The sequence below is a fragment of the Echinops telfairi genome, unplaced genomic scaffold (genome assembly GCF_000313985.2).
Source record: "Echinops telfairi isolate 266 unplaced genomic scaffold, ASM31398v2 ScPeMD7_22;HRSCAF=79, whole genome shotgun sequence".
NCBI classification, from domain to species: domain Eukaryota; kingdom Metazoa; phylum Chordata; class Mammalia; order Afrosoricida; family Tenrecidae; genus Echinops; species Echinops telfairi.
In genome coordinates, this window is record NW_022103919.1 from 1,098,505 (window position 1) to 1,117,433 (window position 18,929).

The following is an 18,929-nucleotide window of genomic DNA, read 5'->3' on the forward strand; positions in this document are numbered from 1 at the left end:
AGGTCAGACTGTTAATCAAGCTTTCTATTTAGAGGTTCTGAAAAGATTGCATAACCGTGTGTAACAAAGAAGGCCTGATTTGTGGCAGACGGGGAGGGGGGGACTGGTTTTGCCACCACAACAATGCACCTGTTCATGTAGCCATGTCAGTGGGCCAGTTTTTGGGAAAAAACAGCATGCCTCTCTCACCCCCTGCACCTTACTCACCTGACCTCCCTCTTTGTGACTTCTTTTTTGTTTCCACAAATGCAGAGGGACTGAAAGGACAGCGGTTTGATGACTTAGAAGAAGTGAAGAAATGAAGGAGGTGCAGACAGCCACCCAAACAAATGAGTTTGAAAATTGTTTCTAAGAATGGAATCACAGATTTGACCAATGTATTAAGTGTAATGGATACTTTGAAGGCGATAAGGTTGTTTTGTAAAAATAAACCAAACAAAACTTAGATACATAGCTTTAGAAAAAAAATGCATTTATTTTGGGTCCCCCCTAGTATACTCAGAGCTGACCTGATGAGGTGGCTACTAACTGCAAGGTCAGCGGTTCAAAACCATTAGCAACTCTGAGGGAGAAAAGAGGAGACTACCTGCTTCCTTGAAGATTTACAGTTTCAAAAGGATAGATATATGAGTCCCCAATAAAATGATTTCTTTAAAGAATATATAAAAAATAAATTTAATTTACAAAAAGATTTGCAGGTACAACTCTTCTGGATGTGCTTGGACTATTGCATTGTATGGTATGTGGATTAAATGCCAATAACATGGTTTAAAGTAGTAAATGAAAGCTTTAAAAGTACAAAAAGTGCCACACATTTTTTTTTTAAGATTTGCAGTTTCAGAACCCTCGATAGGGTTGTTATAAGTCGGAACTGGCTCAGTGGCTGTGGGTTTGGTTTGGTTTTACCTTGAGAAAAGACACATGGGGGCCTGTGGAGTGTTGTGATTTTCTGTTTCACGTTGTGGGTACTGATAGGACAGGAGCCTTCCATTAGTTAACATTCTTTGGACCATACACTTAGGATATGGTGACTTTTTCTCCATGTATGTCCTACTTCTGCCACCTGTCTGTCCGTTTGCTGCTGTGTGGAGGCTTGCATGTTGTTACGATGCTGGGAGCTCTCCCTGGTCAGTCAAGTGTCAGCGGTGTTTCCAGACTAAGACAGACTAGAAGAACCTAGAGATGAACTTTTGAAATTTTGCCTCGAAAAAAGCCCGTGGCTCACAAGAAAGTACTGTCCAACCTAGTGTGGAAGATGAGCCCCTCCGCTGGGAGACGCGAAAACACACAGTGGCTACAACGGCTTTGAGCAGACTGCGTCTTGAAGATGACGCCGCAGAAGGAAGCACGCATATCATGGTGTCCGAGGCGGCCAGGACTCAGTGCTAACCACCAGTGTGATGCTTCACTAAGAACTTTAAAAGAAGAACTTTAAAAGAAGGAGTAGGATCAAGATGCGGCCAAGGCTGGAGCCGAACCTGGGAAAGAAAATGATGAGGCTGAAGAGGTGGGAAGGCAATGCGCACACACACACACACACAGCCAATTAAGATCGCTATTGTCAATATGTTGTATGCATATAAATGACTGAATTGGCAAAAGCTGTGTGATAGCTGTATTTACAACAATGACCCAAACCCAAAACCAAAAAGAGTAGCTATTGAGGTTGCTTATGTACCACCCAACACTATAAAACATGGTTCCTTGCTTTGGTGGTTTCATGAGGCATCCAGATGAACTGACCTAATATGTTTAGTACGTCTGTTCTGCCTTCCCAGTTTGTGACACAGTGCCTCGGGTCTCTAAAACGTGCAAGTGGCATCTAAGGCACAACGACGGGTTTCTATTCACCTGGCACAGCAGAGGAAGAAAGAAAGTCAGAAAGGAGGAAATGGCCTGTGTGACTACCGGCCTCCACAAGCAGCTGCATCCTTTATCACAGGGCTAGATGAGCCGCATGGGGTCCAGCTACCGTGACTGAGCAGTCGGAACAAATGTTCTGTCCAGTCATCAAAGTGGGGGAAATGTAGAACAGAATTTCAAATTCCCATGCACCCCAGACTTTCTGGATATGGGGTCATGGGGGCGGGATAACCCCCCAAGATCATCTTTAAACCTTGAGATCATCTTTAAACCTTAAACCAAGAGGATCTTCTGAGGTTTCCTGTAAGCAAGCAGAAGTTCAGCTGAACTGCAAGGTGCTGTTTGGGGATTCAGCTATAGGGGATCAAACCGACCACAGCCATTCAAAATGTAGACAGGAACCGTATGGGGCAGAGAGCTTATGTCAATGGAGCAGCCACAACTCTGAAAAGGAAAGTAAGAATGGTTCCACAACTCAAAGAATGCCATCAACATCACCGAATCGTACATATTGCAATTGTTAATTTGCTGTATTTTTACTATGCGTATGCTCAACAACAAAAATATATATTTTTAATAGTTTTATGCCACAGGACTTTGCAGAGACTTGACCTCCAAAGTACCATATGCAAAGCCAGGTGAAAGTGACACAGGAGGCTTTAGAAAAAGATAAATTAACCAAAAGCTGGCAGATAACACCCTCTCCTGCTGCGCTTCCCAACCACAGCCTGACACTCCCGGGAATCCACGGAACCTCCGGGAAGTTCGACCACAGGACGGAGATCAGAGGTCCCTGCAAAATCAAACCTACCTCAGCCGACCCTTCGAGGCTCTTTTACATCATCACACAAAAGCCCTACCTAGGTATGTGGGGCTCTCTCAAATATAAACAGATAAACAAGATAAAATGGAGACCCCAACAGGTCTAAACTGAAAACACAGCCCCGGAGCAAAGAAAGACCGCACACCAAAGAGAAGAGCATTTGTAAAGAACCACATGGGTGATTCAGAAAAAGGTAAGAAGACTTTGGAACAAAACCATACTGTCTATTTAAACAGGAGAAAATAGAAAGAACAGAGGAACCAAGCATTGAGTCTCTAAATGGAAAAATTCAATGAAATTAAAAGAGAAATCTCCCAGAACACATGGTCAAGATAAAAGAAGCAGAAAACAGGAGAAGAAAAATAAGCACGTTCTTTAGGAGTATCCGTAACTAATAGTCATTCCAGAATAAAATTCATGGGGTGGGTGGGTGGGAGGGGGTAATAATTAAGTAAAAAATAATACAAGAAAGCTCCCCACAGTGAACGGACACCATCAAGAGAAATCCCCCATGGCTATTGCACAGAGATAGAGGAGAAAAGGTCGTCGGTAGACCAGGAGTTGTGAAATGTCAGCGCACTAGAAACAGAGAAAAGATGCTCAAAGCTCCAAGAGAGAAAAATATGTACAAAGGCCAATTAAGTAGAAAAATGACCTCAAATTAATCAAAAGCGAGAAGTAAATGGGAAATTTCCATAACTGTCAAAATAATTTTCAACGAGAATTTATCTGCCCAGTCGAACTACTGGATCAACATAAGGTTAGAAGAAATAGTCTCGTGAAATTTAGTACCAAGGCTCCCTTTTAAAAGAACAATTACTTGAGAATATGCGCCAGCAAAATGAAAGCGTAACTGATGAAATGAAAGGCCTGGCATCCACATAGCAACGATTCAACCCAGAAAGACAACCAAAAGAAATCCCAGGAGGGAAGCCAGCCCATATGGGACAGGAAGGTTGTTGAAAGGAAAGATGCAATAGAGCACGGAAGTGCTGAAGACAAATGAAAGTATGCTAATGAAAATGATATAAAAAAGGATAATGAAAACAAAAAAAAAAAAACCAAACTCACTGTCATTGAGTCAAGGCATCCTATAGGGTCATTAGGAATGAGAACCAGCACATGGGGAAGGGTGGGCAGAAACTTGAGGGAGCACGTCGTCTTCCAAAGAGAAAAATATAAGCATCATATATGAATTTGCTCTGAAATGAACAATATTTGAATAATATTTTTGAGCTGAGCTCTCACCTATCACAATCAAACCCATTAACTTCAAGTTGGTATGAACTTAAAGCAACCACATAGGACGCCATTACCAGGGTGTCAGCTCTCTGGCGGTAAACCACCATGTCTTTCTTCCTCAAAGGAGCTGGTGGGTTTGAACCACAACCCTTTGCTGGCAGCTACTTTAACCATGATGCCACCAGGGTTTTGCTGTCATGGCAGGAATCCAATCAACGAGGCCCCAAAGACATCAGGCAAGAGGTGGGAATGGACACAGACAACTTCAATATATTGGGGATGGCTGTTAAGGATAGCTAAAAGATTTATCGTTTTTAACACGTGTATAAGATAATTTTATGTAATTTTTAGAATGATGTTTCACTCTTATTTCAGAGTAGAAAATGATTGGGAAAGGTTCAGAATAGGTGCGGGCAGACAGAGATGACTTGGAGAATGTCGCAGCAGACAGGACGCAAATGGTGCTTCAGCTAGTTTGGCGGTAATGGAGATGAAGAACGGACACTTTTAGAAGTTAAATCGACTGGGTTTCATGAGGAGCTGCATACAGTGATGATGAGGAAGATAGGGGCCCAGGGAATAGCAACTAGCTTCTCTCTCGTCCATTTGAACGGACCATGAAAACATTTACTGAGATAGGGATCCTGGCCAGGAACCAGTTTGTGAGAAGTTCAAGACGCGCTGTCTTGAACATGTCTTGATGCGGTCCCTCGGAGACATCAAAGAGAAGATGTTGGGAAGACAGCTGTAAACACAGCTCTGAGCTCATCAAATATCCAAGGCTAGGTAGTAATTAAAGCTGTTCATGCAGATGGGATCTCCCAGGGAATAATAAGATTTAGTGAGTGAGCCTGGAACTGATCTACTGAGTCAGTGCATGTGGGATCTGATGTAGCCCCTTGTCACCACGGCACAGAGACAGCCCCAACATGAGCAAAGAAATTTGGGACCCGGCAGCGTAAAGCCCCCTGAGCTGTTCATGACCTAATCCCTAGAATAGGATGATTTACATGGCAAAAGAATGTTGTGAATGCAATTAAATTAAGGCTCTTGATATGGGGAGATTATCCTGGACTATCCAGATGGACCCAAGGATCCTTATAAAAGGGGGCAGGAGTCAGAGAATGCGGAATGACAATCTATTGCTGGCTTTGAAGATGGAAGAGGGCCCACGTCAAGGAATGCAGGCAGCATTTAGAAGCTGGAAAAGACAAGGAAAGGCTAGTCCCCTAGAACTTCCAGAAGAAATCGAGCCCAGCCAATACCTTGGATTGAGCCCAGTGAAACGTCTGACCTCCAGAAGAATAAAATTATAAAGGTATATTGTTAAGCCATTACGTTTGCGTTTTGTTGTGGCATCAACAGGAAATGAACATAGGACACGTTGATGTTGTCACCTCTTGGAGGCCAAAGGTCAGGAAGCATGACTGGTGAGGAGGGAAGGACTTTAGGGGGACTCAGAGAGGGCCTCAGAGGGCCTCAGAGGGCCAAAGGAGCAGCTTCAGATGGCACGACAGGGCAGCAGGGAATGATGAGAGACTCTGGAGAAGGCTAGGTGCCAGCCAGAAGCCCCTCAGCTGTTTCTGCTGTCGGTAAGCCTGGAGTCTATTGCTGAGGCTGAAGTGGGCATCTGGTCTTTGGGCCAATTGCAGTCAAGCTCTGACCTCAAAGAGGGATGAGTCAATCCCAGGCTGATATTTATTTAACAGACCGGGAACTACTGCCTCAAGGGCAGATCTGTGTCTGAACCATCTCTAGAGCTCCTTCAACTGCCAACCATGCAGCAAGGAACCAAGAGTAAGGGTAGGGGGCAGCAATGGAGCTCTAAGAAAGAAGATGCTTTGGGGCTCTATGCAAGTGATCCAACCACATTCCTGGGCTTTCTGAATGGAAGATTCTAGAGAATTCTCTTAGCTACTAATATATCTGGATGAGATCCCGAATGTTTTCATAGACTATATTGCAGAATTCCAAGTCAGGGTTCTCCTAGACTATCTATGGCAGCATACCTACAGAATAAGCATAGAGGTGACCTTGACCAAATGTCTTGAAGTCTCTGGTGCTCATTCTATTACTCTGTAAAATAGGTCAATAATAATACCAAGCCCGTAGAAATTTTTGGGAGGATTAGTTGACACAAAGAGTATAAAGTGACTGAATATAGTAAGTGTTCAAGAAAGGCTACTATTTTATATCTTTGATAGCTTAGAGAGCAACTTTATGGATCACACTTTGGCCTAGAGCTATTTGATGCTCATTAGGCATTGCTATCCTACAAAGGCAAGTACCTGAGCTGCCTAAAAATGGCTAGTATTGCAGGTGGGCAGACCCAGTCTCCCATTCACCCCACCCCCAAATTCTCCATTTTTCCAATCCCACTGTCTGTTGACAAAGTTTCTCAAGAAAATGTGGAAAACCTAGAAACTACCTCTAAGAGTGACTTCTAAGAAATTACTTCTAAGCTTCCGTGGAGCTGATGGACAAATGAGCAAAAGTTTATAGTGGTACCAACCTGTGATGGTGAAAAATTAAATAAATATACATCAAGAAAGATTTTGTTTTTCAAAGTGGATTTGTTATGTATAATGGAACATAATCATATTAAAAAATCTATGCATTTTCCAAAATTACAGATAAATGGAAATGTATAGATGGTCCTAATATATTATGTTTAAGAAGGCCAATTATTTTAAGATATGAGCCAGTTTGAGTATCTATACCCATATACATAGACTATATAGAATATTATACATACACACTACATATATACGTACACACACATATATCCATTAAGGGATTTCAAAGTTAGTGGAAATTTTGAAAATATTTTGAATTGTAAAATAATAGAATTTTTTTCACCAACTTCTGAAGCCTCTTGAAATGTGTTGGGTGCTGTCAAGCTGATTCCAACTCATAGTTGACCCATAATCATCACAATGCCCAGCCCGGTGCCATTCTTACGATCACTGCCAGGTTTGAGCCCTGTGTTGGAGCACTCTCTAACCCGTCTTATTGAATGCCTTCCTCTGTTAGCAAGGACTTTGTCCTTTTCCAAGTTGTTAATGAGCCCTCTTCCAGTCCTGTGGCCACACAGCCTCTTCTTAGAGCCCAACTTCTCAGACTATGAAAGGATACAACCCTGATGCACGCCTTTCGTGATTTTAAACCACACCGTTTCCTATGTACAGATTCTGCATGCACACAATGAAGTGTTCGGAAATTCCCATTCTTTGCAATGTCACCCATGGTTTGTTGTGATCCATACAGTTGAATATCTTTGTGTAGTGAACTAAACACAAACAATATCTTTCTAGTATGTTCTGCTTCTACCCAAGATCCTTCTAATATCAGCAATGAAAGCCCTCATTCCATATCCTTTTCTAAATTTGGCTTGCCTTTTTGGCAGTTCACCCCCACTGAACCAGTGTAATCACTTTCAATTTATTCTTTCGCTCACTCACTGCCATTGACTTGATTCCAACTCATGTATGATCCTATAGAACAGGGGAGATCTGCCCCAGTGGGTTCCTGAAGCTGAAAATCTTATGGGAGTAGAAAGCCTCATCTTTCTCCCAAGGAGTGGCTGGTGGTTTTGTATTGCTAACCTTATAGTGAGCAGCCTAAGATGTAGCCCACTGTGCCACCAGGGCTCCTGATTTATCTTTAGCCAAATTGTATTTGTGTGTGATACTAATGATATTGTTCAATAATTTCCATATTCTGTCAGACCATTTTCTTTGGACACAAGTTTGGGTCTCATCCAGTCACGTGGCCAGCTTAAAATTTTTAGCATAGAACACTATAACTGAAATTTACTCACTAACTAATGCCAAAGATGAAAAGTATATTTTTCTGAAGTCTAAAATTGATCAACCATACAGCGGCTCCATAGGAGAAAGCCAGGGCTTTCTACTCTCATAGAGTAGGACACATCTCAGATCTCATTTATCCAGCACAGATCAACCCCTCAGGGCCAATTACCAGGAGGGTAGGGGAAGGTGGGGATAGAAAGGGGAACCCAATCACAATGATCTACATATAACCCCCCACCCACCCCTGGGGGGACAGACACAGAAAAGTGGGTGAAGGGAGAAAATGGTCATTGTAAGACATGAAAATGTTTTTATAAATGATCAAGGGTTCATGAGGGAGGAGGGGGTGTGGAACGAGGAGCTGATACCAATGGCTCAAGTAGAAAGAAACTGTTTTGAAAATGATGATGGCAACATATGTACAAATGTGCTTGACACAATGGATATCAATAAAATGATTTGTTTTAAGATGCAGCAAAGGCTGTAGCAATAAGGTACAGCAATAAGTACTTACATTTAAAAAGAAGAAAGATCTCCAATTAACAGCCTAACTTGACAACATCAGGAACTAAAAAGAGAAGAGAAGACTTATCAGAAGAACAGAAAATAGCAAAGCAGAGCAGAAATAAGCAAAATAAAAGACAGAGAACCAATAGAATCATTAAAGCCAGAAATTGATTCTTTGACAAGATCAATAAAATTATTAACATTTAGTTATATTGAGGGAGAAAATATGCATTAACCCAAAATTTTAAAAGTCAAACGAGGAGACAATACTACTGACCCAATAGAAATAAAGAATTGTGACAGAAGATGAGGAATAACGCAGCAACAAACTAGAAACGTAGATGACATGGGCAAAGTCGTGGAATCACACACCTAACCAAACTGATTCAAGAGGAAACAGAAAGTGTCAGCAGAGCCATAACAAGGGAAGAGACCAAATCAGGGATCATAAACCTCCCAAGAACAGGAACAACCAAAGTCCTGGACCAGGCGGCTTCACTGCAGAGTCCTACCAAACATTTAGAGACTGAGAAGGAAGGATACTCCCTAATTCATTCTATGGTGCAGCCAGACCCTGATATACAAGTCAGACCGAGAAATGACAAAACCAGAAATCCTTAAGAAAATAATCGCGAACAACGTCCAACAGTACAGTGAAAGTATCATACACATGACCAAGTAGAATTGATTCCAGGAATACTGGATGGTTCAACATTAGAAATTCACCCAACATAATACACCACATCAATACTACCACGGAAAATAGCCACGTGATCCTGTGGATGCATGCAGGAAAAAGGCATTTGATAAAATCCAATACCTTTTCTTGATGAAAATCCTAAAGATCATTGGAATAGAAGGGAAGTTTTTCAACAAAGTTTGGGGCATCTAGGAAAAGCCAACAGTCAACATTATATATAATGGAGAAAGACAAGAGTTTTCCCCCTTGAAATTGGGAATGAGATAAGGGTGCTGACTCTCCCCATTTCTATTCAATATTGTTAAAATTACTAGCCAGAGCAAAAAGAAAAAACAAACAAAGAAAGAAAAAGTACCCAGATGGGAAAAAGAAGTAAAAATGTCTGTTTGTAGACTACATGATCCTATATATAGAAAATACCAAAGAATTCACAAAAAACCTTCTAGAGCTACTAGAGGAATTAGCAAGGCTGTGGGGTACAAGATCGACAAGCAAATATCAATTGGCTGTCTCAAAATGAAAAACCTGAAAGGGCAGTTAGGGAAACAGTGTTGTTTACAATAGCATCTAAGAGAATAAACTATCTAATAATAAATGCAACCAGGACATGAGGGGTTTATACAATGCAAACTATAAAACATTGCTGAAAGAGATGTTTATATATTTATGTGTGTGTACTTGTAGAAGTAGAAACATATTCTAGAATTAAATAGACCCCAAATTAGCAATTAGATAATTAACACTTGTTAAGGAACTTCAGATACCATTTATTTTCTTCATTATAGATTTACTACACTGTCTGAACAACCTTTTCAGTGTGTATATACTACAATTTTAAAATATAGTATTTTAGACATATAAACAGAATTGACAATATAATGACACATCATAAAGTCATATGTATCAAGTTAAGCTATTTATTTTATTTAAAGAATTAGTTTATTTCTGAAGTATCTGTTTGTTATTAACTATTCAACAATACAGAAGTGTAAAATCTAAACAGTCTCTCGTCAACCTCCTGAAACATTGAATTATGAAAATATAATGAAAATTCCAAAAGGCAATATAACGAGATAGATAAGTATACTATGTTCCTTTGTAGAAAATATTAATATAAAAATGCCAATCCTCCCAACATTAATAGATAATTTAATACCATTCAAAGATATGTTGCTAGGAATTGTCATGGCCGAATGAAGGAAACACCACCCAGTCCTGCGCCAGCCTCCCGATTGTTGTTATCTTTGAGCCCATTGTTGTCCCCACGGTGTCAATCCATCTTGTTGATCTTCCTCTTTTTCGTTGACCGTTCCTGGAGCTGGGCCCTCCTGAAAACATGTCCAGAGGACATGAGGCAAAGTCTTACCATCCTTGCTTCAAAGCATTCCGATTGTACTTCCTCCAAGAGAAATGTATGTATTTTTTCTGTAGTGCATGATATCATCAATGGTCTTCACTAACACCATGGCTCAAATGCCTCATTAATTCTTCAGTCTGCCTTCTTCCTTAGCCGGCTTTCACATGCACATCAGGCCATTGGAAGTACCACGGTTTGGGTGAATCCAGGCCTTAGTCCTCAAAGGGATGTCTTGGCTTTTTAACATTGTAAAGCGGTCTTCTGCAGCTGCTTTGCCAACTGCGGTGCATCCTTTGATTTCTTGACTGGTGCTTCTGCAACCGTTGATTGTGGATCCAAAAAAAGCGAAATCCTTGAAAACGTCAGTGTGTTCTCATGATTTTATTGATGGGTCCAGGGATCGGGACTTTCATTTTCCTTACACTGAGGAGTAATGAATCCAGAGGCCGTGTTCTTTGAGCTTCATCGGTGACTACTCAGCGTCCTCTTCCTTGTCAGTAAGCAAGGCTGTGTCCTCCGAAAGGCGAGGGTTGTTAATGAGTCTTCCTCCAATCACAAGGCCACATTCCTTCCTCCATCGTACGGCTTCTCCTCGGAGTGAAGAAGCACGGTGACAGGCTACAACGGGGACACTCACCTCTCCTGATTTTAAATTATGCAGCATCCCCTTAAACCATCAAATGGCTGCTTCTGGTCCAGGTGAATGCATAAGCACAATGGAGTGTTCCGGAATGCCCATTCTTCTGAATTGTGACAGGTAGGTTTGGTATCAACTGGGTGGGCCAGGATCCTCAGTGGTTTGGCAGTGAGGCCTCCTCCATAAGGGGTAGGTCAGAACCTGATGACATCTCCTTGAGGGTGTGGCCTATTTCATATCTATCCATAAAAACTGGGGAACTGGCTCACCTCTTTATCCCCAAGCAGGCCTCAATCTTTTGTCTCGTTCCTTGGGACTTAGGCTAGTTGCCCAACATGTGGTCTGCCAGCCCTGGGAGCTGTTGGTGGCTTACCATGCTGCCTGCTTTAGATCCACTCAACTCTGCCTCACCTGGCCTGTGATCTGCTGGCTTCCGTCCTTTCCCAGCCTTGCTATCAGCACCCCTTCTTATACATTTCTTTCTTATACATGCACGGATGTCACCAGACGTGTTTCTCTGGACAATCCCGCCTGACATGGCAATGCTATGCATAGTCTTACACAGTCGAGTGCCTTTCATAATGAGCAGAACCCACGTCAACATCTTCCTCACACTCTCTGCCTTCTGCTAAGAGGAAAGGAAACATTGTTCTGTGGTTCTGTAGCATCAGCAATAAGATCTCTCGTCCCACGTCCTCTAAATCTGGCTTGAAGTTCTCGCTGCTCCCTGTCTGTGTTAAGAAATAGAGCACCGTTTTAATTACATAAAAGGATAATATAGTTCAAAAGGAAAGTGAGCTGATTCCAGGAACCCAAGAGGAAAGCGAATTTTGGGAATAATGAGGGCAACAAATGCATAGATGTGCTTTACACAATTGATCTATGTATTGCAATGAATTGTATGAGCCCCAATAAATTGATTTTTTTTAAAGGATAATATAGTTCATATAAAAGAAATGAATGTCTGAGCAGCAAAATTATAAGATTTAAAGGAGGAGAAGCCCTCATCTTGACTGACCGACATTAAAACTTACCAACACTGAAAAGCCATTAGAACCCAGCAATATAGCACTATCATCCAGGGATTAGGGGGACATTTTTTGCCTGGACAAGAAATCTAGAATCCGGGAAACAAAGGCAATTTTTTACAGTACACAAAATAGAAATATGTGTTTCTATGTGTCAGGGTACATTTCTATACGTAAGCACATCCATGTATTTGCAACTACTTTCATAAAGATCATAGACAAGAAAACTCTATGGAGTTGTTCCCTTCTGTAACAGACGAGGTCTCCATGAATCAGAATGGCAATAGAGTTTGAATTTTTATAGGTACATAAACACATACACACATGCACTCTCTTCAGACATACATCCACTCATTCATAGACATACAACCATTGACACGCACCCAGACCCACACAAACACACTCACACACGTGTGTGTGCACGCACACACTGCCTGGCATTGGCTTAGATCCTCTTACTAACTAGCTTGGTGGACGGTGCTGGGTTACTCCAAGGGGACTGTGGGCAGCAGGGTTTCAATCCTTTGGCAGGGCTCCCTCCCAGGACAGAGGGTCTGGGGAGGGGTGGGGGCTACTGGGCAGGCGCCTCTTGATTTATGACTGTTCTGAGGCCACCATTTGGATCAGCAATGTCACCGAGGCCATTAGCTGTCTGGGAAGGGCTGTAAAACACGCCTGGCTTGGCACCCTCTGCTCCGGCCAGGCTTGCCCCTGCAGTCACCCTGCCTCCCAGGACAGTTCCTGAATACCAAAGGCAGAGTCTAAGGAGTCAAGGACAACAGGAAAAGAAAGCCCTCAGGACTCCTGAGGTGTTTACCCACCTCAGTGATGAGGTCAGGTGTTCTATGGGGGAGGAGCAGGTAGTGGGGAGGAGTTGTCGGTAAGCTAAGGCAAATTGGAATATGCTCTGCCAGCACCTAGCCACAGCCAGTAGGGCCTAAGGGTATAGAGAGGGCTAGGGCTCCTCAAGGAGGGCCTGAGATGACCCCTGACTGCCCACCCCCCCCCCGCCCCCCGTGAGTTCTGCTGTTGCCCAGAGCTCCCCACACACACAGGATGCCAGATCCACCCAGCACACCAAAGCCAGAGCCCAGAAGCTGGTTACGCGCGGCTACCTGTGTGGTGTGCATAAGACAATCCTGAGCTCGTAGTCTGCAGTGGGCTGGAGACTTCCCTGTCCCAGGCACCTTGGTGAACTCCCTGGAAGAATCCTCCTGAGCATTCCTTTCAGTAGCCTCCTGCGCATGCAGAGCGCCTTTGAGCGACACCCTCTGCTGGGACAGATTCCCGAGAAATCCTTCAAAGCCCAAACCAAAATAGCCAACTCACTGCCATCGAGTCGATGCCAACTCATAGCCACCCTAGAGGACAGGCAGGACTGCCCCCTGGGTTTCTCGGGAGCAGAATGACTCATCCTTCTTCCCTGGAAGCATGGAATTGTCCCCCAGAGCTGTGAAGCTCCCTCCTATGTTCGAAAGCCTGGAGGCGCCCAAGCCCACTGTCCCCGCGCAAGGAGCGACATGAATGTTGCTGAGGTGCAAAAGGGCCTGGCGTGGGCAACACGTTGAAGACATCCGTGCTAATGGGCAGAAAGGCACGCACGTAGGTGAGGGTAGGAGGTGAATAACGGCCACACCTTGCAGCTTCGGGACCAGGATTTGGGGTTGTCATTGAGGGCACTGGGGAGCGATGGATCTTCCGGAGAAGAACGATGTAGTTTGACTTGATCCCAAGTCCCTGGCCACCTCATTGAGCACGTGGCTATTATTGCAATAGAGAAGAGGGGGAGCAGGGGACAGGGACAGAAAGTGGGGAAAACATTTTACAACATGTCAGAGACTGACTACCAAGCTCCAGTTTGTTCCAAGAACACTGTCAGCAACCAGTGTTCAACCAAGAGCCCGGGGTTCATTCATTCCATACGTCGTCGTTCATGTTCCCCAGTCACAGAACATGAGACACAGTACAGGTCTTCCCAACCAGGAGTGCACAGATCAGTCGAGGAGGAGGAAAGGGAAGTCCAGGGAGTTGGAATCAGCATTGGTAGAGCTCCTACTGCATGCCAGGCCCAGATTTGGGTAGCCAGCATTCAGGATACCATTTTGGCCTCACAAGCATCCGGCAGGGGAGGTATTTCTGATCCCATTTAACAGACCAGGAAACTGAGACTGAGTGTAGGTGGGCGGAGCGTGGTGAACATGAGAAGTCTCTTGCGCAAGTTCTCATGAAGGGCTCTCGGCCCAGGACAGGCTTCAAAGTGACAGAGAGCAGGCTGGGGTACTTCAAGGGTAATTTCCATCCTTGTCTTCAGGCCCGGTGAGTTTGTGAAGTTCCCAGAAAGGATGAGACCCTGGGGGATTGGACCAAGGGCCCAGCCGTGCCTCCCCTGCAGCCTGTGATTAATGCCTGACAGTCCGTTCAGTTGCAGGGAACTCATCAGACTAATATTTCCTGATGTGAACTCAGCGTCGCCCTAGAATGAGAAATCCCAGCCCCCTCGGCGTTCTGTGCCCCAGATGAATGGGCTCCCGTCCCGGAGCCTGTGAGTGATGCTGCCCGACAGGGAGGTCGATAAAGGCCCTTCATCAGCAGAACCGTGGCCTCTCCCAGCCCTGGCTTCCTCTCCACACTGTTCCCTTAGGGCTGGCCTGGCCACCGGCGTTGGGAGAAAGGATGCCCATAAAGAGAAGGGTAGGCCTTCCTTTAGCCCTGTGTGCGGTGGGATCAGTGGGAAGGCAGGGTCTGCCTTGACTCTGGAGCTCTGGAGATCCCCACAAGGACATGTGCATATAGTCTGAGGCTGTGAGCAAACACCTGCTTAAGGCAACCAGGTTTCGTGGAAGGGAACTGGGCTGTGTGCAACCAAATGGTTCTAGGAATGAAACAAACTACAGCCTTTCCCAGTGACCATCACCACCACCACCACCAAAACACACTGCCATCGAGTCAGTGCTGCCTCACGGGACCCCCTATGGGTTTCCAAGACTGTAACTGTTTGGGGGAGTAAAAAGCCCAGTCTTTCTCCCAAGGAGCGGGTGGTGACTTCGAACTGCTCACCATGCGGATCGCAGCCCAACATGTGAGCCCGAGCTCCTGTGGTAGCAATGGAAAAGAAACAGAACAACCAGTACTGTTTAATGAGCACTTCCCATGTGCCAGGTATGGAGTATTCCATCTGCACACAATCGTATTCAACTTGTCCAATGCTCCATGGAGCGCAGAGACATTATCCCATTTTGCAGATGAGAAAGGTGAGACCTAGATACCCAGAAAGTGGAAACGGGGTGGGGTGGGGCTGAACCCTGGATTTCCCTGCCTTCACACCTGTGCTTTGCACCCCTCATCATCTAGCCATTCAAGCGCTCTCTGGAAACAGTGTCTGGCCGGGCTCTGGGCTGAGTGCGGGCATGCACCAGGGCCGGCATGGCCCCTGCCTTCCTGGAGCTGTTCCAGGGGGATCCAGCACCGAGCCACGTGATTGGGGTACGTGGGTAAAGGAAGCAAGCAAAATGGGTGAGTTGTAAACCTTGGACGGAGATGGGTTGCCCAAAGAAGGTCTTCTTAAAGCACTGAAACTTCAGGAGAAGGAGGCAGGATCCTTTCCTGCCCTGCCCACCATTCTCTCGTGGGAGAAGCCGGTCTGACGCCAGAGTGGGTCTGAGAACAAGTCTTCCTCGTCATGCGCTCAGGTACCAAGAAGTCAGAGCTGCAGGGCAAAGCGCTGGAGGTCAGGTGAGGGGGAAGCAAGAAGCCATCCCATCCAGCAGTCGACGCAACTGGGGTCAAAGGGAAAGGACTGGAAGGCACGAGGGATCTCTTGGGCGGCAGGCAGCCAGAGTGCTGCTGTGTGGTTCCTGACCGAGTGGTCGGTTGCTGGCTTGAAAGTAGAGTTCGAGAAGGTAGGCCCTCAGCCAGAAGCCGGGTCTCAGGGAGCAGTTGTGGCCCTGAGAGGTAGGAGCCGAGATAGGATCCCAGACCCAGCCAAGCAGGGCGATGTCAGGGCAGAGTTGAAGGCCCAGCTGAGAAGAGGTCGGAGGGAAAGTCAAATCCCAGCCAACACAGAACCAGAGCTCAGGACCACCGTGCACCAGTTGCCTTCCAGTCAGTTCTGACTGCTGGCAACGCCGTGAGTTTCAGAGTGCAGCTGCCCACCACCGGGATTTTCGGTGGCTGGTTGCTTGGAAGTCAATTACCAGGTCTTTCTTTTGAGGTGCCTCCAGGTGGATTTGAACCTCCCTTTCCTATCCCTTCAGTGAACAGAGTCCAGGGACTCTGGACTCTGGAGTGAAGGATGAAAAAAGTAACCCCCCAAAACTCACTGCCAATGAGTCAATTCCAGCTCGTAGCAACCTTGTAGGCTCTGGGGCCTCTGAGATTCTAACTGTTTATGAGACTAGGAAGCCTCCTTTTTCCCCCTAAGGAGCAGCTGGTGGTTTCGAATTGCTGACCTTGTGGTTAGCAGCCCAAGGCATAACCACTACACCACCAGGGCATAGCCAGGGCTATCTGTTAGTGGTTCTGTGACCTACTGGGAAGGGCAGGGAAGGCCTAGCGGGGCTGCCAGGAGCCAGTAATAGGAGGACGCAGAGGCAAGCTGCTGCTGTTCTTCCTCCTAAAGGACCCTTCCTCTTTCTGCAAGTTGCCAGTGGCTTCCTGACTTGTTCAGCTTCTTGAAGCATCAAGTATGAATTCCCTCAGCTCCTCTCAACCGCTCCCTAAGCCTCTCCTCATCCCAGCTCCCGTCTGCTGCTCAACTCTCGCTGAGCCTGACCCACGCAGGCTATTCCTCCGACCCTGAGCACTTATTCCTGAGCCTCACCCCGTTCTGAACCCTGCCTCATCCTGACCCTTCATTCACTTTTGACCTGTCCCTGACCAAGGCTCACCCCAATCCTGTCTCTGAGCCTCCGTCCCTCCCTGGACATTATCCCTCCAGCCCTCTGCTCCACCACCCTATTTCTGACTCCTGATCCATCCCTGCCCATCCCTTACCCGTCTCAGATCCTCCCCAACCTTCAGGTGGGCCCGGCTTCTGGAAAGGGGGGGGGTGTGTCAAGCTCATAAGACAAAGGCATCACCCGCTCAGATTGCTTAGAACCGGTTTTAAAACCAAGGGACCAGAAAGCAGATGGGGATTTCAAAACGATCACATTCAAATGCCAGGCACAGCCAAGTTATGGTTTGGGGCATCAGAAGAGCGGTCCCCTCGATGGGACAAGGGAGGGTGAAGGTGGGCTGAGGGCATGGGGGTGGGTTTCTAGGGCCTGGTGATGCTCCATTCTCCGAGTTGGGTGTAGGTCACCCCCACTGTATCTAGTTGGTGAGGATTAATTAAGCCACCTACGTATGCTCTTTGCACATTTCTGTGGCTATGTCAGTCTTCAACAAGAAGCTGGTAAAAATGTCCCATGGTACCTGTAGGGACAAGGCCACCTTGGAGGGCGGTCAGCCTGGCTCTAACTGCCACAGGCCCCTTGGGAAGCAGTGTGACTCTCAGTGTTCCCACACCAGGCATTTGCCCCCAGTAGGCACCGACAGTGAGCCCCACAATACGCCCCACTGTCCACCGGGACCCTGACTCAGTGCCAGCTGCCTTTCCTACCCAAACAGCTGTATTTTTCAGGTCCAATATGACAGGCTCAATCTATTCCTGTTATATATTTCCCGGTAAATGGACAAGGTGAAAGCAGTGTCAGCTCAAATCACTATCATGACACTTAATTCTGATTTACTGCACCTTTTGCTGCAATCTTGAAAGTGCCTGCGTCCGGGCAGAGCTGGATTGCCCAGCCAGGCCCCACGGGGTCGACATTAAGATCAGCTTCAATAAAAGAATTTAGGGGAAGGCAGCCCCAGGTGAGCAGGGGGCAAGCTGGGGCCCAGAGGACGAGCCTGCAGAGATGGCGAAGCTGCCGCACACCCACACCCCCTCCCACCGCCTCTCTGTCCCCAGCCCTGTGTGCGCAGCAGCTGGGAGATTTATGGAGGCCCCATAAACGGGTTTTACAGACAGCTGTTAGAGCGTGCGGAGCAAGGCTTGGCTGTCGGGGGACCTCGTCGCAGGCTTACAGCCAAGACACTTAAATATTATGGCTCCACCATATATAAAAAGTGTGCTGTGCCCGTCCTCTGCCGCCTGCCTTCTGACCCAGGAGTGTGGGCTATGACCAGAAAACAGCCCTGCTCTGCAGACATACAATGCCCGCAGTTCTCTGGGCTGGCCCCCTGCAAGCCAGGCGGAGAGCCGCTGGCAGGGCTGGCAGCACTGGGGCAAGGACACTCATCTAGACCATAGCGCCTGGCATGTGCTGACCCCTCCTGCTCCTGCTCCTGCCCCTGCCCTCCTGGCTCGTGGGGCCCAGCATAGCTCCCCATGTTCTTTTATCCTCAGGACCTTGGTCCAGCTGGTGCCTTGACATCTGCACCCCTCAGGACCACTGCCCTGGGAACTCTCCCCCACCTTGGCTTCACCTGACCAGTTGGTACCCACCCTCCCAGAACTTAGCCTACGTTGTTGCTTTCTCAAAAGTATCTTGCTGACCGACTCCAGAAGTAGGTCCCCTGTTAAAGAAGGCTCATAGCCACCACCACCCGCAGGACTTCTTCATAACATTTATAACAATTGTAATTAAATCATTATTGCTGTCATTATGTGTTTAATGTCTGGCTTCCCTGCTGGACCATAAACTCGGAGGAAGCAGGGACTGTACCTGAATGCATCCCGAGTGCTTTTGCAGGGCCCGGCACTCTGGCAATGCAATGTTCGCTGCATGAATGAATGGCCCGATGGAGACGCGGAGACAAATCAACCCAACTTTCAGTCGCAGCATACGGCAAAACGTGCTCGGTGCCCCCAGTGGGAGAAAAGTCTGTGGGTGTTCCGCTAAGGACAGCCCCTTTGGCCAGGGGGAGCGGCCACTCCTTCCCAGTCAGCTCTGACTGCTGGCAACGCCGTGAGTT